A 25795-nucleotide genomic window follows, 5' to 3' on the forward strand; every position below is an offset into this window, starting at 1 on the left:
GCCTACATACCCCCGGAACTTGAGTTTTGTAGAGGGCCTCTACCGCAGCCACCCCCTCAGCGTAGGCAGCGGTCTCAGCCTCCTCCTTGGCAGTCAGGGCCATCTCCTTGCCAAAGTTCGCCTCGTCCTTAGCTCGCTGAGCCTGGTCTCTGGCCCATTCTGCCTCCCTCTGGGCCCTCTCGGCCACTGTCACCTTAGCCTACAGATCCGCTATCAGGTCCCTCGCGATCTGCAGCTGCTCTTCCGCCTCGCCTAGGCGCCTTGTCTGCTCCTTGGCCTGGGTCTGGGCGCCCTCAAAACCAGACAGTGCACTGTCCCACTCCCTGGTCATCGCCTTTAACTCCTCTTGGGCCTTGGCGAGGTCAGCCTCGAAATTCTTCAGAGCCTGGGTAGCTTGAAAGCGCCAGTCACACTCCCGGCTGAGGGCCTTCCTCTGGTCGTTCGCCGCCCCCTCCAACCTAAAGATAACCTAGACAGCCTGCCAGAATAACCAATGCGCTGTAAGCCCAATGAGAGAAAAAGAATGGGAGAAGAGTCGAGGTTATAGCCCTTACCATCCCCATATATCGCTTCAGGCTGAGGAAGACCTGTTCGCTCGTCAAAGAGTTAAGCTCGGCCATGTCCGCTGGGAGCAGCAGGCTCCTTTCTAGTGCATCGGCCACGCGCGCACCTTCGCCCTCGTTGAAGTCCCTGAGGGAGGCGTTATCCCTCAAGGGCTCCCCACGGAGCATCGGAGCTGGGAGCCAGGCCTGGGCCTCGGACGAGGTAGTGTCGGCGACATGCTAGTCTTGACTCTTGTTGCCTATTTTAAGCTGCTTGGACGGCTGCAGAGTAGTGTCCTCTTCCTACGAGGACACTGTCTTATCCTCCATAGGCCTTTTACCCTTATCCTTCTTTTTCTTGGGGTCGACAGGCACGAACCCAGAGGGCGAGCGCGTCTGAGGAGGAGGAGGAGGGAGCTTCTGCTGAGCGGAAGTCAACCTAGTCTTCGAAGGAGTAGGGGGAAGCTTCTGTTGGGACTTCCCCGGCTAGCCCTCGACCAGGTCCAACAAGTTGGTGGCGGGCTTCCTCTTGTAACCCATTATTGGCGGAGGAGGGGCTGCTGAAGCAAGGAGGTTTGCTTCGCTAAAATTAGGATCACCCAAGTCCCTGGGAGGGTCCTCGGACTGATCAAGCTGAGCGAAAACATCAAACGCGTCCCTTTCCCTCTCTGGATCTTCCTCGGCAGCCTCGACGAACGGTTGGGAAGAGGAGGGGACGGCTAGTGTGGCAGTTTCTTGATCGGGGGGCTCCTCGGGGAACGAAAATCCGTCCTCGGTCACAGTGATCCTCTGAAGCCGAGGATCGGTGGCTAGGATGACGTGCTTTGAAACCGAGAACGATTTCTGGGCAAGTTTACACCCCAAGATTATGTGGGCGGCCCTAACTTGATTGTCGTCCTCGTTTACATAAACCGGCGCCCTCAGCACCGTCTGCAAATCTTCCCGGTTGATCAAATGGAAGTGGCGCTCAAAAGCGTGCGGGTCTGCAAGGGGAAAACACCACCATGTCAGCAAAGGAAAGAGGGAAGAAAAAAGGGCAAAAGAACTTAAAACCCCTCCTACTCCTACTACCCCACCTGGTATCCCCTCCGTCGTTGGGCAGTGAAGGCCATCGTGCCACTCCCCTGACACGATGAGGAAGTCTTCGTTCAGCCCCTTGTTGGACTCAGGGAGGCATTGGATGAGCCGCACCCTGTCATCCCTCGTCTTCAGATAATAAGACTTACCCTTAAGAAGCTGAAGGTTGTAACACCAATTCACGTCGTGGTGGGTTAACCTTAGCCCCATCTTCTCGTTCAGGGCGTCCACACAGCCCAAAATCCTAAAGACGTTTATCCCACATTGGGTAGGGGCCAACCGAAAGTGCGTAAGGTAGTCCCTCATCACTGGCCCCATGGGGATCGTCATCCCCCCTTCGAGGAAAGCGACAATAGGAATTACCACTTCGCCCTTCTGCTTGTGTAAGCGCCAATCCCCACCCTCACTATATCTCAGACCTACATTGGCGGGAATTCGGTAGTCGGCGATGAATTTCTCCATCTTCGCCTCAGAGTGGGCATATTTCTTAAACCTACCCATCCCAGTTGACACCTAAAGGAACTAAGAAGGAACAAATGAAGGAGAAGGAGTAACGAGGAAGAAAGCTCAGAGAGGGGTAGAGCGACTTACTGGAAAGAGGATGAGCTCCTCGGACAGGCTTTTTTGGTGCTGGAGATGTGAATGTATCTGAACTCAAGAAGGACGCACGAGAATTCTTGATTGCAAATAAAGAACAGGAAGAAGCGGTTCGTATGGGGATTTATACCCCAAATCGAAGAGCCTTGCGGGTTTTCCTGCCCATAAATGCGAAACAAACCTCCATCGTTAGATTAGTAACGCCTCGTTAGACGTGGGGAACACAGAGCCGCCTGAATTTAATGATGGGCGCGTTACGCACTCCGAAACGTCAGCAACGTGCCTTGGGCAGATGAATAGACCCCCGCGCTGACCAGGAGTAAGGCTCGACTGGGCACGGAATAGGCCCGAGGATGTTAAAATCCCCCTCCCCGCCTGAGGACGCGTGCAGCAAGATTTTGAGGGGCTATTGTGGGGCCAGAAAATCAAATAGCTGCAGCCCACTCCAAACCAGGCCCAAGGGCCTACGCCGAGGATACGTGAGGGGTCCGAGGATGGAAGCGTGAGAGCTGACCCCTGAGGAACTTATCCGAGGAGTGCCCTCCCTCGGGCGTCCGAGACCTCGGGAGAACACAAGGACCACCCCATCAAAGGAGATTCCTTTGATGTCCGAGGAGGAGGGCCTAGTGCCACGCGTTGGCAACAGAAGTATGGCGAAGGGGCAAGCCCTGAGCGAACTGTCACCTCGGCATTGAATACGCTCACCTAACCCTCCTGGCCGCATTAATGGGGATGTAACCCCTTGACAGGGCAACATCGATCAGGGTGAGCCACTTGAGCACGGATATGACCTCTGATGGGACGGACGGTCAGAAGAGAGGCCAATAGATGATCGACAGGAGGAGGAAAAGAAGGATATATAAGAAAGGTGAGCAAAGTGTCAGATGGGGGGGGGGGAGAGTTTGGAGAATGTGAGTTTGGGAAGGAAAGCCTCCTCGGCCATGGGCCGAGGAGCATTCCCAAGTTGTAAATTATGCTTAGTGCATTTCAATGAAAAAATGGGTTTGTGCTCCGTTGTAAGCCGGTCAGCGCCTAAACCTTTGATCCATTCTCTACAAATGTATTGTTGGGGAACTTGGGCCACAAAAACCGTCCCTACATATATAATTATACATAGATAAATCAAGCTCTCATGTTTATGAACAAATTATTATGTTTGAGATTGATTCATTTAATAATTGAGTCTAAACTTAGGCTTGAGTTTGACTTGTTTGCTAAACAAACGAATATAAATAAGCATTTTCCTGAGCCAAGTTCAAGCTGTTCATAAATAAATTGTTTCATAAACAACCCTACCGTTAATCTCTTGATTAATCAAAATAGTTTCAAACATATAGGGCGCAAAATCAAAATAAATACAAATATAGAAAATGTCCTTGGGTTGCCAATCTCGTACTTAACTTTGTAACTTTGTAAGGGAGTAGCAAATCACAATGAAACGCAACATTTGGAGATCTATATAAAAATAATAAAAAATTGAAACTTTAAAAGATAAAATCAAAATTTTAGGTTATTATTATTATTTTAATTCAAACCCGACCCAATTAAATCCATGGACAGCCAACCCTCGTTTTCACTTATTTTTCCTAGTTTTTAAAACAATGTAGAGAATTGTGAGATGAATAGAACAAATTAATGTGATTGATCAATATTCATTCCCCCAAAGTGACAACAGAGAATTGAAGGGGAGATGGCTTTCTTTTAACCTTGCTGTCGTCGAAGTCCGCGACGCTCGCATTCCTTTCTCCTCCGCCAGCCACCGCGTCCAACCTCAACTCTCCTCATCTAAACAACTCGTTGTAGCTCTCTAACAAGAATGACTTGGCCAACCCTAACATCAACATCCCCAAATGGATTCGTTACTTCGATTCCTGCTCCTGCAACCAGGATTGCATCGCTATTAATACCCATAGCAAGACCTCTATTAACAAGGTAACAAGCACGGACACCCTCTAAACGTGTCCAACATGCTGGTGTACGCCCTCTTTGTTTTGTGGTGTTTTGGGTTAAAATTTGATAGGCAAATTTAGTCCCTCAATTTGTAAAAATATGGTCATTTTATGGTCCCGACATGTTAATAAAGCGGGTTGAGCTGACCCAACCCATTTGACACGCTTAATAAACGAGTTGTGTTGGGTTGACACAAATATAACACAACCCATTTCAACCTATATAATATTTAAATATAACATCTATCTAGATTTTTTTTTTTTTTACACCCCAAAAGCAATGCATACACTTCAAGTCTTCAACCTACATTCAAAATAATATAGTTCAACAAAAATATAACATTCATCTAGAAATAAGTTCTTTACACTCTAAAAGAAGTGCATACACTTCAATCCAAATTCAAAATAACATAGTTTAACAAAAATGAAATAACATAGTTCAACAAAAATATAATATCCTTGGAACTCGCCAAATGCTAAGTATCAATATTGAAAGAATTGAAGCAAACAGTAGACTAATCCTGACTATGACTACGATTATCATCCATAGATTATTTTTTGATGTTCAAATTCATAAAATCTTCCACAAGCTCATCCAATTTAATTTGTACAAGTTCTATGCCAAATATATATATATATATATATATAAAGTATTAGTAGTTACAAAATATGATCATGCCTCAACATTTTAAAAGCAATACCCATCAAATCTAGTTTATAAACTATCTCAATAAACCCACTTTCAAGATATGCAGACAGTGTCCAATACTAAAAAAAAAAAAAAAAAAAAAAAAAAAAAAAAAAAAAAAAAAAAAAAAAAACACACGACAGAAGGCAAAAGCTACAACTGTGGCCTTAATCAATAATTAATATATCTCATATATTAATAATGGCACATGGGTTCGAAGTTTATAGAACAAAAACATTATGCAGAAAAAATTGCTATAGAATTTTGAAACACTATGAAAACGGTTTTCTTTAATTCTAAAACTCACTAAACACATGAGAGAGAGAGAGAGAGAGAGAGAGAGAGAGAGAGAGAGAGAGAGCAATAACCGGTTTGAGACTTTGAGTTTGAGAATTGGGCGTGAGTTTATAAGATAATAGAGTAAGTAGTACAACTGAAATAAAAAAAATAAAATTAGATATTTATAAGAAGGTTTAGAGATTTAGGGTTTGTAGGGTTAGAGATTTAAGATTTGTAAAGTTTCAATTTTCAATTATATCCCTTATAAGTTTTTGTAATTATTCACTTTTCTTTTAAATTTAAAATATATGTTGGATATAAAAATGTATTTGACAAATCTAAAATAAAATGAATATATATTTGTTATACGAGTTAAACGGGTTGTGTTAAGTAGGTCGTTTTGGGTTGACACAATTAAATTGGCGTGTCAAACATGTCTATTGCGGGTTATGCGAGTTGACCTGCTTATGACACGTTTCTTATCATGTCGCTTTCGGGTCGACTCGTTTATGACCCAAATCCATTAAGGCCCAACCTTAACCCGCAAAAACCCGTGTCGAGTTTGTGTCATGTTCGTGGTTGGGTCGAACATTGACACCCCTAATTTTATCAATATCTCTATTAGCAAATGATGCAATTTATTCAAAATATTTATGTGTCATTTAATATATCTTATTGTTTGATGAGTATTAGTTTTTTTTTTTTTTTTTTTTTTTAAATTTTTTTTAAACAGCTTAATTTACTAAATTATTGGGACAGAAGGACAGGATTGACTCATTTTGACAAACTGAGTACTAAATTGACAAATTTTAAATGACAAGGACTAATTTGACAATTGAAGTAAATGTCAAGAGACTAAATTGAATTTTAGCAAAAATATTAAAATTGGATTTTAGATTTTTTTATTTATTTTTAATTTTAAAAATTGATAGTTATTATTATTTTAAAAATTTTATAAAAAAAATCCTATAAATGAAAATATATGTATCTATGTTAATTATCCATTCTTCTTATATAGTGTAATAGTAACTTGTCCTCTCTTTTGTCTTATCATGGTTCATGGACCAAAATTGGAATTTAACCATGATTTCCCAACTATATAGTTAGTAGGCAATGTTTTCAAACTATATTTTTTACTAGCATCTCGAGTTTAAGAGACTCGATTTTGGCCTATAAATCGAGTCTCAAAAACTCGATTTTCATGGTCTGATCACGTCTGATGTGGCATCTTTTTCCACATGGCGACCACCTGGAAATCGAGTCTCTAATACTTGATTTATAAACCAAAAAAATTTAAAAAAATTTTAAGTCTCAAGTCTCTCATGTACAAGCCAAAAAACCCAAAAAAAAAAAAAAAACAATTAGATCAGAGAGAGAGAGAAAGAATCTAAGATCACCTTACCAGCATGGCCTAGGGCTCATGCGGCCTAGGTCTGAGACACCTTCAATCTCCAACAGCGAGTGCCATGACTGGTTGTCGGAGTCACTGGAGAGTGACACGTCACTGCTCCCAATAGCAGAATGTCGATAAAGGCAGGCACTTTCACAGCCTGTGACAACATGGGAACCCGCTAAAGTTGCCATCTTGAAAAACCCAAAAAGAGAAATGTCATGGAATTGTGAGACAGCGCGTGGAGAGCCTTAAAAGGGAGACTTTTTTTCTTTTAAATGGGTTTAAGGCATTTTTTTAAACTGAGAAGTAAGAGAGAGAAAAGGAAGGTGGTGCTTGCTTGGGTTTGGTTTGGTTTGGTTTTTGTTAAAATTTTAAGTCTCAAGTCTCTCAGTCATTCCTTGTTTTGCTGGATTGTTGTGTTTCTGGTGTGTCTCTGATCTGATTGTGTTGGATTGTTGTGTTTCTTGGATTTCTTAATTTTTTTTTTGGGTATTTTTGGGAATGGCCGAGAGACTGTAAGACTTAAAATTTTTTTGGTTTATAAATCGAGTCTTAGAGACTCGATTTCCAGGTGAACGCCACATGGAAAAAATGCCACATTAGACCATGGAAATCGAGTCTTTAAGACTCGAGATGCTAGTAAAAAATATAGTTTGAAAACGTAGCCTACTAATTATAATGTTTGAAAATCAGTGTTAATTTCCCATTTTCTCCTGGTTCATGTACTGAAAGCTTATTGAGCTTGTGGAGTTCAGGCTGAGGGAAGTGATTTCAAGGGAACCTACTCTACTTGTTTTGGTGGTTGGTGTTCCTAATGTTGACAAGTCGGCTTTATTTAATTCGATCCATCAAATTGCACCGTCTCGATTTCCTGGTAAGTTGTTACTATGTTTTTTTCTAGATTATGGTTGGATATTGTCTTGACTCTTGAAATGGAACTGGTAAAGGTTATTAAATTATTTTAACAATAACAGCTTCAGTTTTCTTTCATAGTGCAGGAGAAGATGAAGTGAGCTACATTCGGCCCATTACCTGGAGTTACTCAAGATATTGCTGGATATAAGGTCAACTGATTTTGTGTTTTATGGTTTATATACCTTAGAAAGTAATAAGAGACTGAAATTTTAGCTTCATGTTTTTTTCATACTTGTTGACATTCAATAATTAAGACTAGATAATTGGGATTGGACCCTGATATTGATAATGTTGGTAGGAAGATTATGTAGGTTTGGTTGTGAATTGTTTGATTCTCTATTATCACTTAATATTTAGATGATGTTCTTGCTTTTATGAGCAACAGACTGTTTGCAAAGGAGTTATTTCTGACTCGTGTTATATATACACACACACACACACAATTTAGCTCTTTTTCACTTTTTCCCTTTCAGGATCTTGTCACAGAAGTCCAATGTGCTTTGTATTTAACTCTGTTAGAATTTACTAGTAATGTAGAAGATGAGAGTGACTTGGAGGGTCTTATGGAGCACAGTTTGAAGCACTGCAGAAGGCATTTAAGATACCTCATAAGACCTCAGAAGCTCGTTTGATGGTATCAAAAAAGCATCTTACTTTATTTAAGGCAGGTAAAATTGGTCCATTCATCATGGATGATGTCCTTAATGCAAATACCCCGGCGTGTCTCTTTCTTTGTTTGGACAGCTGCATGGGATAAGATCCTCACGGGAGATATCTTGCGACTTAGGGGCTTTGATTTCGTGACTAGTGCATTATGTGTCGTTGCTGTGGTGAGATAGTGGATCATTTGTTGTTACATTGTGGAAAGGCTTATTGGCTGTGGTGTTTTGTCTTTAGGATTTTTGGGATTTCATGGGTTCCCTCATGTACAGTGCAAGATTTTCTATTTAGTTGGTGGAATTGGTTGGGGAAGCATTCATCTTACATTTGGAACCTAGTTCTGCTATGTTTGATGTGGTGTATTTGGAGGGAACGCAATTGGCAGACATTTGAGGATTTGGATAGATCTGAGGACCAACTGCTTGCTCTCTTTTCTAGTTCCCTTTCTGATTGGGCTAGGGCGTGGGGACTCATATCTAATGACTCTATTCCTCTATTCCTTAGCTCTCTTCTTCTTTGTAATTAATGCCTTTTTATGTTTTTGCTTTTTCATCTTTTTTGTACTTTTGATTTGCTGGTGCTAATTTGTATCTAGCAGTTTTTTGAATATACTTTTTCCTTACCTATCAAAAAAAAAAAATGTCCCTAATGCAAATACTGTGTCTTGACTTGTTAGTCACTTTTTTTTTTGGTGCAACATTACGATTGTATATGCTGGTGTTTTTTTTTTCCTCCTCTTTTCCCTCCTACTTTGTTGTGTTAATGTCTCAAATTTACTCAAGTTGTATTACAAAGCTAATAGATGCTTGTATGTGTTGGTGAGTTCTTGTCACATTCTTAATGAAAAATCTGCATTCCAATGCTAATGATGCTCCATTTTGGACACACTAGATGATAGCAATCTGTTTCTTTTTCTTTTTTATGGGATTATAGCAATCTTTGTGTCCAAAATAGTTAGGACTTAATAACACTAATTACAAATTGCTGCTTAGATTGATAAGCGTTTTTTTATTCCAGGTATTTTAAAAAATAAAAAACAAAATGGCTGGCTTCAAAAATTCCATTACATGGTCTGTATGGTTGGGTGTAAAAGGGTGAGGATGGAAAATAAGAGACTTCACTCAATTGGTGAGGTGGAAAAGACAAAAGAGGAGGAAAAGTAGGGGAAAAAATGTTTAAATAAGTGGTATTTATTATTTTGTCTTTTTTTAATTACAATCTTTTCTTTCATCTTTTGATGTAAAAAGAGTATGATAGTAGGGTTTTATTTCAGCATGGTCACTAATTATTCTAGTGAGTAGCAAGTAGTTGATGCGAAAAAAATTCAAAGTTGAATCTAATTTAGAAAATGATTAAAATTCATGAGAGGAGATCAAAGTTCATTGGTCCTTCGCTTGTATGATGTAGAGCAAAGTTGATCAATATGAGATATCATTTAAAAAAATTGAAGGCATTATTCAACAAGACTGTTTGGAAATGGTTTGGTGAAATCATTCATATTGAGGCACTATTTTCCTTCAATTTTAAGCATAAATTAGTTGTTAACAAATGCAATGATCGTTTTGCTTCAGTGTTCTTAAATTTGAAGCATAAATTAACTTTTAAAAAAGTAAATGTTGTTATTTTTTAAGTTTTGTGCCTTTTGGATTTTAGGTGACACCCATCTTTCTCTTTTGGGATTGCATTGCTTGCTTTGGCATATCTACTTAAAAAGGGTTGTGATTAAGTTAGAACCTCTAAATATTAGCCATACGATCTTAATATTGACCAAATTATTATTATTTAATTGGACCCTGGCTCTTGGATAGTTAAATTCTTGTTCTTAGAAGTTAGATCCTAAATTTTAATGGTATATTAGAGAATTCTATTATATAATTAGCCATTTCATGTTATCCCCTCAAAAATTTTCTCCAATAATTTTAGTGGGATTGCATTTATGTTCTTCAATTTCGATATAAATAAAGGGAATTTTAATAACATAAAATTCAATAATTAATGTGGGGCATAATAATCTGGCAACCCCGGCCCATCTTATATCTGGCCCAAGGCCCATGCTGAGGATAAAGGAACGTCCGAGGAGGAGCATTGAAGGCCCAAGTCGCCAAGGAACATCACCAAGGACGGCCACGTCCTCGGCCGGCCGAGACAGTTGAAAGGGGAAGTAACGAGCCACCAGAAGCAGCCTTCCTGAGCATCCAAAGAGAAAGAGCAGGTACAACGTGTCAGCCATGGAAGCGTGGTGGAGGAGCAAGTCCAGGATGAACTGTCACCTCCACATTAAATGCCCACAACTAATGTTCTGGCCGCATTAATGAGAAGATGACCTAGAACAGTGTAGCCTTGGTTGCTGCAACCCACAGAAAGAATGGGAAGGCGGTTGATGGGACAGACACTCAAGTAGTGGTCTGGTTGATTAACAAATGGAAGGCTAAGATCAACTGGAAGGGGGGTATATAATATAAGGAACCCCTCTGGAAAGAGGGCCAGATATCAGGAATATAGGACACTGTAGCAATCTGTATCTTCACAAAAACCTTTGTAACCAATCACTAAAGAAATAATAAGAACTACAAGCTCCCGAGGGGAGGGCCAAGGAGCATCATTGCACATTTTAACCCATGTTCATGTTATTCAATCCACATGCAACCACGCTTGGCCGTTGCATCCCTCACTTGGGTCTAGTTTTTGAACCCACTCTTTACAAATTTATTGTATTGGGCTAGTTGGGTTTGAGTCCACTCACTCAACAGTAGAAGTGCTCAAATCCAGTCCCTACAATTAACATTATAGTAGTGGAGATTAAAACAATTCTTGTTGAGAAATTCAAGTGTTTTAGCTCCTTTGGCATAAGACGGATTTGAAAAATAACATTGATTATTCACAAACTTGAGAACCAACGGCTTATAATCATTGGTGTGTTATTTTTATAAACTTACTCTTAATATATCATTTATAATTTTGGTTTAAGTTAGAAGGAGCTTATGATCGAAATGAAAATTCATAATTCCAAATACTAATGCCACTCCCTTCGATGAGAATTACACCCCATTTTCTAATTAATTAAGCTTAATATACACATTGCTTATAGCATGCAAAAAAGAATCGTAAAACATGAATATAAGAACATAGGCTTGCACACACCAATCCATAGATCTCTCAAATTTATAAACAAGAATGTACTAAAGAGAGCATACAGATCACTCCTCCATCAGCTCCAGCTTCTTCGGCCAAGTATAGTTTTGGGTAAAAAGTGAGTGAAAAATGGAAGTATTGTCGGACTGGAAATCCCTCTTCCCAATATCATCAGTTTTCAAACCTCCACTTCTCCTCACAGACTCTCTTCTTTAACCCTAAACCCAAAACCCTTTCTGTTCTCTTCTCCTCTCCATCTCTGCCAAACCCACCACCACCTTTCCTCCAAACCCACAACCTCCTCTCCTTCCTTCGCCTCCCTCTTTCCAACTCCCTCCTTCTCTTCTTCCCCACTGGTCCCAACTCTGACCGACCCGGCTTCTTGCTTCTTTCTATCAAAGCTTCCCGTTTTGACATTTGGGGCGCCAAAGACGATGACGTTTTACACGAAAGTACCGGGTAATAATCATAATCATTCCACTGTTGTTGGGTATTTGCTGGCTTCTACATTGTGCTCTGTGCATTAGTTTGTTGTTCAGGAAATTCATAATTTTGGTAAATTTCCCAGAGTTTCTTGTTTAGGTTCTAAGGTTTTAAGCTAAGGTGCATTGGTTTTTAGTTTTGTTAGAAAGTGGTGCTTTGTTCTTGTTTGATTTGGAGTCTTGTTTTAGAAGGAGTAGGACTTCCAATTACAATGCGGGTTTTAGAGGGACTAAGTTGCCTGTATCATGGGATGCTGAAGCTGATTCGGGGAATTGTAAATGGTTGAGCTGTGAATTCAGTTGGCATCCTAGGATTTTGATTGTTGCCCGGTCTGATGCTGTTTTCTTGGTCGATTTGAGGTTTGATGGGTGTGCTGTGAGTTGTTTAGCTAAGGTTGAGGTGTTGAGGATGTATACTTCGGTTCAAAATGAACGGTTCCTTATGTTTACAATGGCAAGGGGATCTGATGGTTTCTGTTTTTCATTGGCCTCAGATAGTTTGTTGGTTCTTTGTGATGTGCAGAAACCAATGATGCCATTGTTGCAATGGACTCACGGTCTTGATAATCCGTGCGATATTAATGTATTTAGATTGTCGGAATTCAAACTCGAGGGATGATACATATAGGTGGGCTTTTGAATCAGGTTTTTGTATTATATTGGGATCTTTTCAGAATTGTGAGTTTAATCTATTTTGTTATGGACCTACTTTACCAACCCTGAGAGGATCCATTATTTCTGAAGTTTTGAAAACCCATTATGCATGGGAGCTCCCTTCAGATCTCTTATTATCGGGTCGTGAGTGTCAATGTGGAAGTTGTCTTGTGAGAGAGGAGATTTTGAAGGATGATCTTCCTGAATGGATTGATTGGCAGCATAAGAAAGAATTGGCTTTGGGTTTTGCCATTTTAAACAAAGATCTATCAGCAATGCTTTCTGAGTTGAATGAATTTGGTGGTTTTACATTGATAAGACTTATAAGCTTGAATCACAAAGCTAGTGTGCCTTGTGGAAGTTGAAAGAACTTCACACAGAACGGTTCCATTTTAAAGATAATTCCTTGTATATTATGGATGATGAGGACTACAAATTTCCTAGAAGATTTAAGTACGTGAAACTTGATAAACTCTCTGCATATATGAATGGTAGTCTAACTGAAGTCCTGGTTTCAAAATTAAAAAAGCCTTGCAAGGGTCCTCGAGAAAAGGAATCTTTTAGCTTAGAATCTCATGAAATCTTGTGTGAGAAGTTGAAGGCTTGTGGGTTCGGTCGATTGAGATCATCTCCTGCAGTTTCTGTTGTTTTTAATGACATCAGCTCACCAGCAAGCATACATGAGGTTGCTTTGAGAAGGTTGTGGGCAGGCCTGCCAATGGAACTCTTACAACTGGCCTATTCCAACTACTCAGAGTTCCTTGAGGTACTTTTGGACCAGAAAAAAGTATCTTTGGAATTTCTAGTTGTCCCTAATCTACCTCAATTGCCTCCTTCCTTCCTAAGAAGGACTTCATGCTGTAGCAATAAGTGGTCACACAAAGTGCAGCGAGATGATGCTCTAGTGGGTCCAGTACTTCCTCTTCCTATTTTACTTACACTTCATGAGTATCGAAATGGCCACTCAGAATTGGAAGAAGAAGCAGGTGTATTTTCATTAGAGAGGGAAATTAGCCTGCAATGTGATGAAATCAAGCAGGTGGCCAGTGAAATGGCCTTGTCAGATTCTAGTTGTGAGCTTCATGGCGACCAAGCTGTCTCCCTTGCCAATTAAAGAGAAGATTTGTGGGGCAGTACTCAAAAGCCAAAACCTTTTTGTTTATACCATCCAGTTGCATTTAAGTGCTCTACCATGGATCACGTACAGGACAATGTCTTTAAGGATGAGAAATTTGATAACCTGATTTTTAAAGCGTCTGAGAAGAAGCATGTTCCTAATGGCTTGGTGGAAACTGTTGGACCAAAATTGTTTGATGATCTCTGCCCTGCTGATTTGAGATTTGATACTTCTGCCAAGAACTACGGGCCAAATGAAAAAGATATACAAAGTTTTGAAGAAGAAATGGTCTAAATGGCAAGACGGATTTAATTTATATCAGCAATTTTGCAGAGAGTCTAAATTCCAAAAACAATCAGCATGACAGTTAGATTTTCAGGTGTTGACTCGTGAGGGAACAAGATTGTCTATGATCTATGTACACAATTTTAGATCATAGACAATTTTACCAAGTGGGTCCAAGACCTCTTCTTCTTGTAAGTTTTTTGTTTTTAGATTTGTTTCTAGTTTTCTCTTTCTGGGTTTCTTTTCTTTTGGTGATTTGAACATTCTTTGCTTTGGCTTACAATTTCTGCAGCTAGAGATGAATTTGTTGAAGATGTTACAACTGTTGTAAGTAGTAAATAATTTTCTTTCATTTGAAAATTACCGTTAAAGAACCGATTAGAATTGTTTATTCAGATACCTCAACCAAATCTCTTCCAAATTCAGATGATTTAGACCTACAGGACACCCACATTGCAGTTTCAAGTCAAGGTACTCCTTAAAAAGTCATTTTTCTGGTTCTAATTTCTGTTTTGTTTTGTAATTACTAAAACCAATATTTGCACAATTGCACAATTGTTCTCATCCTTATAATTTTCTGCTTGGTAAATTTATCATTTATATATGCATTTAGTAGAATCAAGGTCTACCAGAGTATTATCTACGACGGATGAGGAAGAACAAGATCAAAGAACTAACCTCATCAAGGAGGTCACAGATTCACTTGAGGAAGAAAATGACTCAAATGAGCATGATACTGACACAACCACTCACAAGGACATTGGGGAAGATACAATTGATGCAGATGACCAGGCTGACCAGTCATCAGATAATGCCTCTCAAAATACTCAAAACATGGTATATGATATATTCTTTTTTTCCCTTTAACTTGCTTTTTTTTTTGTTTGTCTAATTTGTACTGGTTGCTGCTGCTCCTATTTGTAAAAGTCTTTTGATAGCTCTGTTATATGTTAAAAATAGAATTGTATACATTATAAATGCTGTGATACTTCTATGCTCCTCATCGTGCTTGGGGTGCTCTTTTGTTGACTTGATGTTTAGTGGTTTTCATCATCTAACATGTTGTAGTAAAATCTACTGTAGGACTTGTCATTCGGATGTTGGAAACAGTATGTCCTAATGGTCAACCAAAAAAAGAAAAAAGAAAAAAAAAGAAGTCATTTTGACTATCTTGTGTAATGCTTGGATACTGCTCAGCCCTAGCTTGAATGTTTATTACTTAGTATTTGCTTGGATACAGGAGGGGTTAAACTATTACGTTTGTTATTTATTTTGATCATTATCATTGTTGCCTATTGTTATTAAATTATTTTATCCTAATCATTTGATGAAATATGCTTTCTTTGCAAACTTCTTATTTCCAATTCATGCATATTATCTTGAATAACCACCTCCATGCCAAACTCCGGGCCTTTTTGTCCCCTTTTTCCCCTATCTACCATGTGGAAAATTGGAATATTTATTGTGCATTTTAGTACCCATTTGGGTACAGCTGAAACGCAGATGCACTGCATTTCAGCATTTTCCCCCTTTTTTTTTTTTTTCACGCGTTTTAGGGAGCAGTGCGGCTACTGTTCATGAACAGTAGCCGCAAAGGTTGACTTTCAACCATGAATAGTGCACCCATGCACTGTTCATGGATCTACAAATATTACTTTTCAGCAACTTTTTCATTGAAAATGGGTTTCACAGTACTATTCACACATTTAAAAATTATTTTACTACAGTGTTTTCAGTTTTTAATTTTAGCAAAATAAATTCTATCCAAACGGACCCTTAATTTTCTTTGTTAAATGATTTTCCATTTTCCTCCAGGAAATAAAGGATGAGCAACAATCCACTAAGCATGAGCAATAATCCACTCAAACTTCAAGTAAGGTTAAAAAGAAGGAACGCATAAAACCTGACTCTAGCATACAGAATGACCAAAAAGCTATGCCGGATACTCAGGTGCGGCAACTCAAAGATCAGATCATAAGGGCAAACGTTTATCTATCCCTCCCAGCCACAAGAAATAATCCTCACTTTACAAGGGAGCTTTGGGGGAGGATGAAGGAAGTTCAGCCAGTACTTGGGGATGTGAGAAAAGATTCTTAACTGCCAAGGAAGTAAGTCTTCTCTTTTAACATATTAACTAGTCGCAGAGTTGCGCGTGATAAATTTTAGGTAAAATACTATTTTAGTCTCTAAACTTTGTAAAGAACTTAAAAAATAAAGTTTTATCATATTTTTTATAATCTTGTTTATAATGTTTCTTACCATTATCATATATTTATTGGTTGATGATTTGCATAACATAGACATTAAATAAGAGATAGAATTGTTCATTAGATTTTTTTTAAGTCATGGTATATATATATATAAAGGTTAAATGAAATGTCAAAAAATGAGATTATAAAATTTTCCAATTAAATTTTGTATTATTATATTTAATTTTTTATTTTTGATTTAATTAAGTGAATGTAATTAATGGTCGATTTTATTGCACTATAAAGTTTTTAATGGCATCTATATAGTCAAAAATAATGGTTACTATTGACGTTTGATTTCATTTCATTTTTTCTTGATTACTTTGTATGTTCCCTCGCTAGTTGTAGTTTTTATAGTTATCAATAAAAAATAGATATCATGAATGACTTAAATAGTTATAGATATAGATACGTTAGTGGTATATCAAAGGTTTTTTTTTTTTTTTTTCAAGGAAATATGAAAGACATTTCTCTAGTTTGGTTTCAATCAATTAAGAAAAAAAAAAAATTCCAAGGAAATGCAAAAGGCCTTTTTTTGAAAAAATAAATGGGAACTTTTGAATTGTAGAGATATGATTGTTTTAATTACCTTATTTATAGACTTCATTATTAAGTTATAATCATCTAAATTATAGTAGACCACACAAGATAAATATGTATAGATGATTTTTTTTATTCATGAATCATTATTTCATTGTTTACTTATAAATATCTAAATGAAAGTTTAAAAAAAAAAAAAAAAAATTAAAATAGATGAATATGTAGTGGTAAAATTATATGAAAAGTTAAAACTACCCAAGATGAACGTTTAACCACTGGTAGATATGTGTTTTTTAAAGACTAAAAGTTTGTTTGATTGCTTTACCTGGAACTATATAGCTATGCAAATATTGTTGCAAATGGTTCCATTATTTGCAAAATATCAAGTTTGGTGGCCTTACATGAACTCCTATTTTGTGACAACCCTTTTTTTTTTAATTTTTTTTCTTTTTTCCAAAACAACTTAAAAATATTAAAACTTAAATGATCACATGTTGTAACTATAAAATTCGTTAGTGATATGAAAAATAGAAAGGTTTAAATTCTTAAAAAAAAAAATTTAATAGATGTAATATAAAACATTTTTTTCTCAATATTTTATGTAACTTTTTGCATAAGATCAATATTGTTGGAATGCTTTAAAGATGATACATAATATTTTTGAGAAGAAGAAGAAGTAGAAATGATGCTAACACATAATATAAAATTATTAAATTTGCGTGATTTAAATTTGTGGCAAAAAAATTAATATATCTATGACAAAGGTTTTTATCTAAATGATATATAGTATTCCATAGATGTTTAGTCTTGATTCAAAAAGTCCATCTCAATAGCCTTATAAGACTATAAATTGCTCAATCCATAGGCCTAGACACATTCAATGAGTGCTATCTAAATTATAAATTATATGACCCTTTATCACACAAATATATTCTCCTAATGTATGGTAGAAGAAGGCAAGTGTGTGTCTAGCTATTTTCTTGATTTATGTTGCATAAATATGAAGGATGTGACTGAATTTAAATGTTGAATAAAATAAGCTAAGAAGAAAAAAGAGTAAAAATAAAATATGTAACAATAAACATCAAATTATCCAAGTCATTTTATGTAATATAATAAAATTATATTATTATATACTATATGTATAATGTAGTAGGATAATATTTAATAATAAAAGAGAATATAAAATATACCAACTTGAAACACAAAACTAAATTGCATCAACCCAAAATAGAATTCTAATTAACACAAAAATTCATCAACCTAAGTATGGATGCAATAAAAAAATGAAAAACAAATTGAGAGAGAGAGAGAGAGAGAGAACCTTTGTTTTATGAGGGAAAACTATGCATAGAATAGAAGAGATAGTGACGAATTTATAGTAAGAGGGTGTGAATAAAAAGAGACAAAAATGAAGGAAGATGAATGAGAAAAGGAAGAATGATATTAATGTAGAAGGTAGTGGAGAGATGAAAAGGTAAGGAGGGAAGAAATGTTGGAGAAGTAGTGGGGAGATGAAAAGGTAAGGGAATGAGAAAGGTTGGAGAAGTTTAAATTTAAAAAAAATAAATGTTAAAAATAATTATAGGAAAATTGAAAAGAAAAAAGATATTTATAATAAAAATAAGGCATAAATGCACTTTTAGTCCCTACATTTTGACGTTTTTTCATTTTAGTCCCTACATTTTATTTTTTCCACTTTTAGTCCCTAAACCAATTAACGCGTTCCATTTTAGTCATTTCCGTCAGTCAACCGACGGAAATAGCTGAGGTGGCAGCCGGAGCAATTAAAATATTATAAAAAATGCCACATCACCATGACACATCAGCATATAAATTTAAAAAATTAATTTATTAATTTTAACTAAATAAAAAAAATAAAAACATAATTAAAAACAATAAAATCAAACCCAAACCCAGAAAATCATACTCAAGAACACGAATTAAAATCAAATGCCTATGAACACAAGAACAAAAACCCAAAAAATAAAACCCAAGAACAAAACACAGTTTATTTCAAAAAATTAAACTCAAAATAACCCAGAAACCTCAAACCCAGCCAAACCTCAAACTCAAACTCAAACTCAAAATCTCAAACACTTTAAAACCCAGAAACCCAAAAACTCTAACATGGCCAACTCGGCTCATTAAATCAAACAAACACACAAACCCAGAAAAACCCAGCCAAACTCAACTCATTGAATCAAACTCGGCTCTTTGATTTTTTTTTTTTTTCCTGGTTTCATTTTTTGGGTTTGGGTATTTGATTTTCGGGTTTGATTTTCTGAGTTTGGGTATTCGTTCTGGGTTTCTTATACTCGGCTTCGGATCTAGCCAGCGTTTCCAGCGCTTCTTTCAACTGAGCTTGAAAATTGCCAGCGTCGGATTCTTCTTCGTTTTGGTGGGTTCGAAGCACAGTCTCTAAGGATGAGAGTTGAGCTATCTCACTTGATGGCGAAGCTTGAAGGCAACGGCAGAGCTTGAAGATGACAGCAACAGTGGCAGAGCTTGAAGACGATGGCAGCGATGGCAGTGCTTGAATGCGACGGTGGCGATGGTAGATCTTGAAGGCGATGACGGCGATGACAAAGTTTGAAGACGACCTTTTAATCACTTGGGTTTGTTGTTGTCAATTTTGGCTTTTGCTCACTGGGGTTCACTTGTTGTGGGTTGTGACTTTTGATCGCCGGAGTTTTCCACTGTGGGTTGAATCGGTTTTGAGGCTTGGGTTTGAATGGGTTGTGGGTTTGAATAGGTTGTGGTTCTTAGGTTGGTTTTGAAGTTTCAATGGTGTGTGGTGTTGTTTCGGTGGTGGGTATAAATTTCCGTGGTTGTGGGTTGCTGTTGGTGGGTATAAATTTCATGTTCTTGGGTATGATTTTCTGAGTTTGGGTTTGATTTTATTGTTTTTAATTATGTTTTTATTTTTTTGTTTAGTTAAAATTAATAAATTAATTTTTTAAATTTATATACTGATGTGTCATTGTGATGTGGCATTTTTTGTAATATTTTAATTGCTCCGGCTGCCACCTCAGCTATTTCCGTCGGTTGACTAACGGAAAGAACTAAAATGGAACGCGTTAATTGGTTTAGGGACTAAAAGTGGAAAAAATAAAATGTAGGGACTAAAATGGAAAAACGTCAAAATGTAGGGACTAAAAGTGCATTTACGCCTAAAAATAATGGTTAAAAGATATTTTAATTTTTAAATAATGGAATTTTTAAGTCACCTTATTAAATGAGAAAATGATTTAAAAATATTTAGGAAAAATTAGAAACAAAAAAGGATAATGATGTGGCTGCTTAGGTGGCTTAACCAGAGCGTAGCAACAATAAATGCTACGCTTCAGCTTTTAAATATATATAGATAGATTAATATGCCGACAACCAAATTTTATCAAATTTTTTCTTCAAGTATCGATCTGTTATTAGGTTCTCTATTTGGCTTACTATTTTTTAAATTCTCCCACCTTTCTCTGCCTTAAATTGTTTGTATGGTTTATTTTTATGCAGTGCCTATGACAAATTGAAGGCAATGGAGCAAACAGTGGCCAAAGGAAAGCAGCTTCAAGATGACTGTGCCTCTGTGGTGAAGAAGCTGAGGGCTATGCTCCACTCAACCGAAGAGCAGCTCCGAGTGCACAAAAAGCAGACTATATTCTTGACTCAATTGACAGCAAAAATGATTCCTAAAGGTCTGCATTGTCTTCCATTGCGCCTTACAACTGAGTATTATACCTTGAATTCTTCTCAACATGACTTTCCAAATCAAGAGAAGTTAGAAGACCCTCAGTTGTACCGTTATGCATTATTCTCTGATAACGTATTACCAGCAGCAGTTGTTGTAAACTCAACTATAACATATGCTAAGGTAATTTTCACACTTGATATACTTACTATTTCCTCTAATTGCCAAGAAAGAAATTTTGGAATAGCTATTCTAAGACTCTTGTTCCCACATCCTCTTTCTTTTGTCAAACTTCCCCACCCGCAAAAAAACAAAAAAACATTAATTATCAGCTATTTCAATGTTTGATATTTTTTGTTTGACATCTCAAATTTATTGTTTGGAATCCTGGCAGGACCCTTCGAAGCATGTTTTCCACATTGTTACTGATAGGCTAAATTATGCAACAATGAGGATGTGGTTTTTGGTAAATCCACCAGGCAAAGCTTCAATCCAGGTTCAGAACATTGAAGAATTTACATGGCTAAATGCAAGTTATAGTCCAGTTCTCAAGCAGTTGGGTTCGCAGTCCATGGTAGACTATTACTTCTGAGCTCATCGAGCCAATTCTGATTCAAATTTGAAGTACCGGAACCCAAAATACTTATCTATCCTCAATCATCTTTGATTTTATTTGTTAGAGATCTTCCCAAAGCACAACAAAGTGTTGTTCTTGTATGATGATATTGTTGTAAAGAAGGATCTCACTGCCCTTTAGTCTCTTGATTTGAAGGGGAATGTTAATGGTGCTGTTGAGACTTGTGGAGAGAGCTTCCATCGTTTTGATCGGTATCTGAACTTCTCAAATCCTCTTTGCTGTTGAGACTTCTGCGAAAATAATGCTCTTTTGTTAATCTTTTAAAAAAAGAATGAATAATTGCAGAAAGACTGAATGTAAATAATTTATGGTAGAATAAATAAGCAAACAAGAAAAGCACATTTAGAAGTGGTTGAAATGATGTCAAGGTAAGCGAAAAGTTTGTGATTGAATTATAAGTAAATAAGAGAAAACTCATTAGTAACCATATAGACGATACATATATCGAGGAAGAGTATATTCTGATGCTAATTTAATACTTTGAAATGCTTGGCGGTGTCATTGAGTAAGAATATGTTGCTAGAGGTGGATATTTTGGTTTCAGTTATATAATTGGAAAAAGAAATAAAGAATAGATGGGAATAGTGGTAAGAGATAGGAGAACTCACTAACATTTGTGAGTAAGCTCTTATGAGAGTATTTTGTATCCATAGGATCCATCTAAATGACCCTTTCTTTCTATGATTTCTACAAAGGTAGATTCCCTCTCTTTCTGTAATGGTGATTGGTAGAGAAAAATATTTCGAACAAGGATTGATTAATGATGACTCAATAAATAGTACGCAAAATCTGGTTTATTTTTCAGTTCAAGAATACTTATCAAGAATTTTGTTTTTGCTGATTGTTATATGTTTGTACACAAAGCTTTCTGAAATACTTTTAAATGTTTACGTTAAGACATTTCTATATATTTTAGCTCTTTTGCAGGTTACTTTATGTCATTTGTAGTTCTTATTGTTGTATCTAAGAAAGGGTCCTTATGTGACCTTTGAATATCTTGTTTTATTTGATCTCATTTCATAATTTCTAGTTCTTTAATTTTTTCCCTTTCAGGATCTTTTCACAGAAGTCCAATGTGCTTTGTATTTAACTCTGTCAGGATTCACTGGTAATATAAAAAGATGAGAGTGACTTGGAGGGTCTGATAGAGCAGTAGTTTGTAGTATACAAAAGGCATTTAAGATACCATAAGGCCTTGGAAGCTCATTTGATGATAAACTTGGTCCATTTATCCTTGATGAAGTGCCTAATGCAAATGCTGTGTCTTGAGTTGTAAGTCACTTTTTTTTTTTTCCTTTCCTTTTTGGTGTGTAACATTACGACTGTATATGCTGGTCTTTTCTTCCTCTTCCCTTTCCCTTCTTCTATATTGTCTTGGTGTTTTAAACTTACTATAATTGTATTATAGAGCTAAAAGATGCTTGGAGTTGGTTAGTTTTTGTCACATTCTTAATGGAAAATATGCAAAGCAGTGCTAATGATGCTCCATTTTGGACACTATGTGATGGCAATCTTAAAAAAAAAAAAAAAAACAAAACAAAACAAAAAAGAAAAAAAACAAAATAAAACGAAATGAGCGCTGAAAATTTCATTACATGGTGTGTTTGGTTGGTGTAAAAAGGGGAGGATAGAAAATGAGGATTTTCCCTTGTTTGATGTGGTGGAAAAGAGGGATGATGGAAAAGGTGAGTAGTGAAGTTTTTCACCCAGGGACTAAAAACCATCCTCCAAAAAAATTAGGAGGAAAAATAGGGAGAAAATGTTTAATTCATTAAATTTATCATTTTGTCTATTTTTAATTACAATCTTTTCTATCATCTCTTGATATGATAAGGATATAACAATAAGGTTTTGATTTCCTATGGTCACAAATTATTCTAGTGAGTAGCAAGTGTGTTGATATGAATTTTTTTTTTTTCAATAAACAACAAAAATTCAAAGTTGAATCCAATTTACGAAATTAAAATTCGGGAGAGATCAAAACCCGTGACCAATGCGTTGGTGCTTATATAATGAAGAGTTTAGTTGATCAATATGAGATATCATTGAAAACAATTGAAGCCATTATTCAACAAGACTGTTTGGAAATAGTTGTTGTAATCATTTGTATTGAGGTGCTATTGTCCTAAAATTTTAAGCACAAACTAGCTTTTAACAAATTCAATGGTCGTTCTGATCATAGTGTCCTTAAGTTTGAAGCATAAATTAACTTTCAAGAAAAGTAATTGTTGCTCTTGTTCAAGTTTTGTGGTTTTTGAATTTTGAGCTACGCTAATTTTTTTGCCTTTTTGGAAATACTCGCTTTCATATATCTAATTAAAAGGTGTTAGGTTCAAGTTAAAATCTTTCAATATTAAAATACCCTATTATTTAATGCTAATATAGTTATCATTTTTCGACTGGGCACTCGGGAAGTGGAATTCTAGTTCTTAGAAGGTAGATCCCAAATTTTAATGTGATTTCATAGACAATTTCATTAATATAATTGGTATAGCATATTACCCCTCAAACTTGTTTTCAATATTTATAGTGGGTTTGCAATTCTATTCTTCAATTTCATGTGGACAACATCTGATGGAATTATGACATAAAATTCATTAATGAACATGATATTAGTGGAGATTAATGCAATACTCATTGAGAAAACACAAGTGTTCAGATGATTCCTTTGGTATAAGAAGAATTTGAAAAATGACACTCATTGTTCTCAAACCTGAGAACTAACAGCCAATAATTTTCCACCTTTGCGTTTCCCCATCTTAATCTTAGTACATCATCTATAATTCTTGTTTAAGATAGGAGGAGCTTTTTATGGAAATGAAAATTTTTAATTCCAAATACAACTATCACCCTCGTCTATGTCACTTTGTCAGTTATACACTAGATTTTCTAGTAATTAAGCATGTCATCATATCAGAAATTTTTTTTTTGGGAAATTTAGTTTTCTTGTCATGAATGAAGATTTAGTTTTGATAACATATTTTCTGGTCATGAATGTGTTACAGTGAGCTTATGTTTTGATAACATATTTTATTGACATTCATGTAGGACATAATGAAGTTATTCTATTGTGCTTACTGTATGAAGGGGTTTTTTATGACCAAGGACAAGAAAGGAGAAAGTAAATCTTGAAATGTGGGCAAATGCTAGACAGACTGACAGAGTCAATGAACTATGACTTTAGATATGGCTGGCTTAATTTGAAACAGATGATCAGCAAGTTCAGACAAAATAATCTAGTTTTTAGCTTCAGTAGATTGCTTTTAAGAAGGATGTGAAGCTTTTTTGGTAATTTTGACAGTAATGTTCTTTTGTTAATACTAAAAAGAAAAAGAATGAAGAATTGCTGAAAGAGTGAATGACAATAATTTATAAAGGTTGTACCTAGTGCACAAAGCTCCAACTTTTGTTGGGTGCTCTTGTCCATGCTTCTTAGGTAGTGACAGTGAGGAACTTGTACTCTCTCCGATTTATTGAAATATGTGTGGTGATGATGGTATCTTATCATGGTTCATGTACCAAAAGCTACTGGAGCTTGTGGAGTTCAAGCTGAAGGAAGTGATTTCGAGGGAACCTACTCTACTTGTTTTGATGGTTGGTGTTCCTAACATTGGCAGGTCGTCTTTAATTAATTCAATCCATCAAATTGTGTCATCTTGCTTTCCCGGTAAGCTGTTACTATGTTTCTGCTGGATCATGGTTGGATGTCATTGTCTTGAAATGTAACTGTGGTGAAGGTTATTAAATTATTGAACAATAATGGTTTCAGTTTTCTTTCATAGTGCAGGAGAATATGAAGCTACACTTGGCCCGTTGCCTGGTGTTACTCAAGATATATCTGGATACAAGGTCAAGAGATTCTTTGTTTTATGGTTTATATACCTTATAAAGTAATAAGAGACTGAAATTTTAGCTTCATGTGTCTTTCATAGTTGTTAGCATTCAATAATTAAGACTAATATTTGAGAATGAGATTGGACCCTGATATTAATATTGTTGGTAGGAAGATCGTAGTTCTGGTTGTGAATTGTTTGATTAACCATTATCACTTAACATTTAGTTCATGTTCTTGCTTTTATGACCCGCAGACATTGCAAGGAAGTTATGGACTTATTTCTGACTTGTGCTATATTATTTGTCCAAAAGTAAAGGGGATTACTACGACTTGGATTATATTTTTGGCTTAATTGATTGATGTTCCCCCTATTTTGCTAGCTTTCTTACTAATTTATATATCTATTTTTTGCTTTTGATTTTTTTTAAGCTAGTAAGTATCTGAAGGTTTATAGGAATAGGGGAATAAACTATCAGGGTTAGGTCTCTGGTTTGATTATTGAAAGCCTGTAATAACTAAGTCAGTTGCAGAAGCCTTATGCAAATATATGTATTGGGTGTCAGGCCAAACATCAAGCATTTGGCTGGTTCCTTTTCTTTTTTAATCTTAATTTTCTTCTATATTCCTTTTGCCTTCTGTTGTTAATTTGTGGCTGAGTACTTCTGTTTCAACATCTATGAATGTTTAAATGCTGACATTGAATTGTTAAGCTGCAGATTGCGCATCAGCCTAGCATATGTCCTAAACACTCTAGGTGTATTGGTTCCAAGTATCCCTAACATTGAGACAGGAATGAAGCTAGCTCTTGCTGGTATCAAGCTCTTGCAAATAATTTCTCCTTAGTTTCTAAGGAGATTTTGATATAATTAATATAGTACACGTGAATGTGCACACAACAATGCAAGCATGCTTTTTTAGTTGAAGGTATGCCAAATCTTGCTTGGAGTTTGCTGTTGTAAACAGATAAAAATGAGTGACACCTCTCTCCAGCCACTATTAAGAGAAGCCTTAGCCCAACTTAGCCAATTGAATTCAGCATAAATTATAAAGGGTAAGGCCTAGAAATTTTATGCCTC

The 25795-nt window shown here is 36.5% G+C and overlaps 1 non-coding gene and 1 pseudogene across 1 annotated transcript; both read left to right on the forward strand.

The window, feature by feature from the left end:
• The first annotated feature begins 11666 nt into the window (after positions 1 to 11666).
• On the forward strand, positions 11667 to 12857 carry LOC111997058 (uncharacterized). The gene is made up of 2 exons (XR_010624000.1): positions 11667 to 11691; positions 11831 to 12857. It is a non-coding gene; the product is annotated as an uncharacterized LOC111997058 (transcript).
• A 703-nt stretch (positions 12858 to 13560) lies between these two features.
• Positions 13561 to 24948, forward strand: LOC111994195 (probable galacturonosyltransferase 4; annotated as a pseudogene).
• The last annotated feature ends 847 nt before the right edge of the window (positions 24949 to 25795 follow it).

Source organism: Quercus suber, unplaced genomic scaffold, assembly GCF_002906115.3.
Source record: "Quercus suber isolate HL8 unplaced genomic scaffold, Cork oak 2.0 scaffold_389, whole genome shotgun sequence".
NCBI classification, from domain to species: domain Eukaryota; kingdom Viridiplantae; phylum Streptophyta; class Magnoliopsida; order Fagales; family Fagaceae; genus Quercus; species Quercus suber.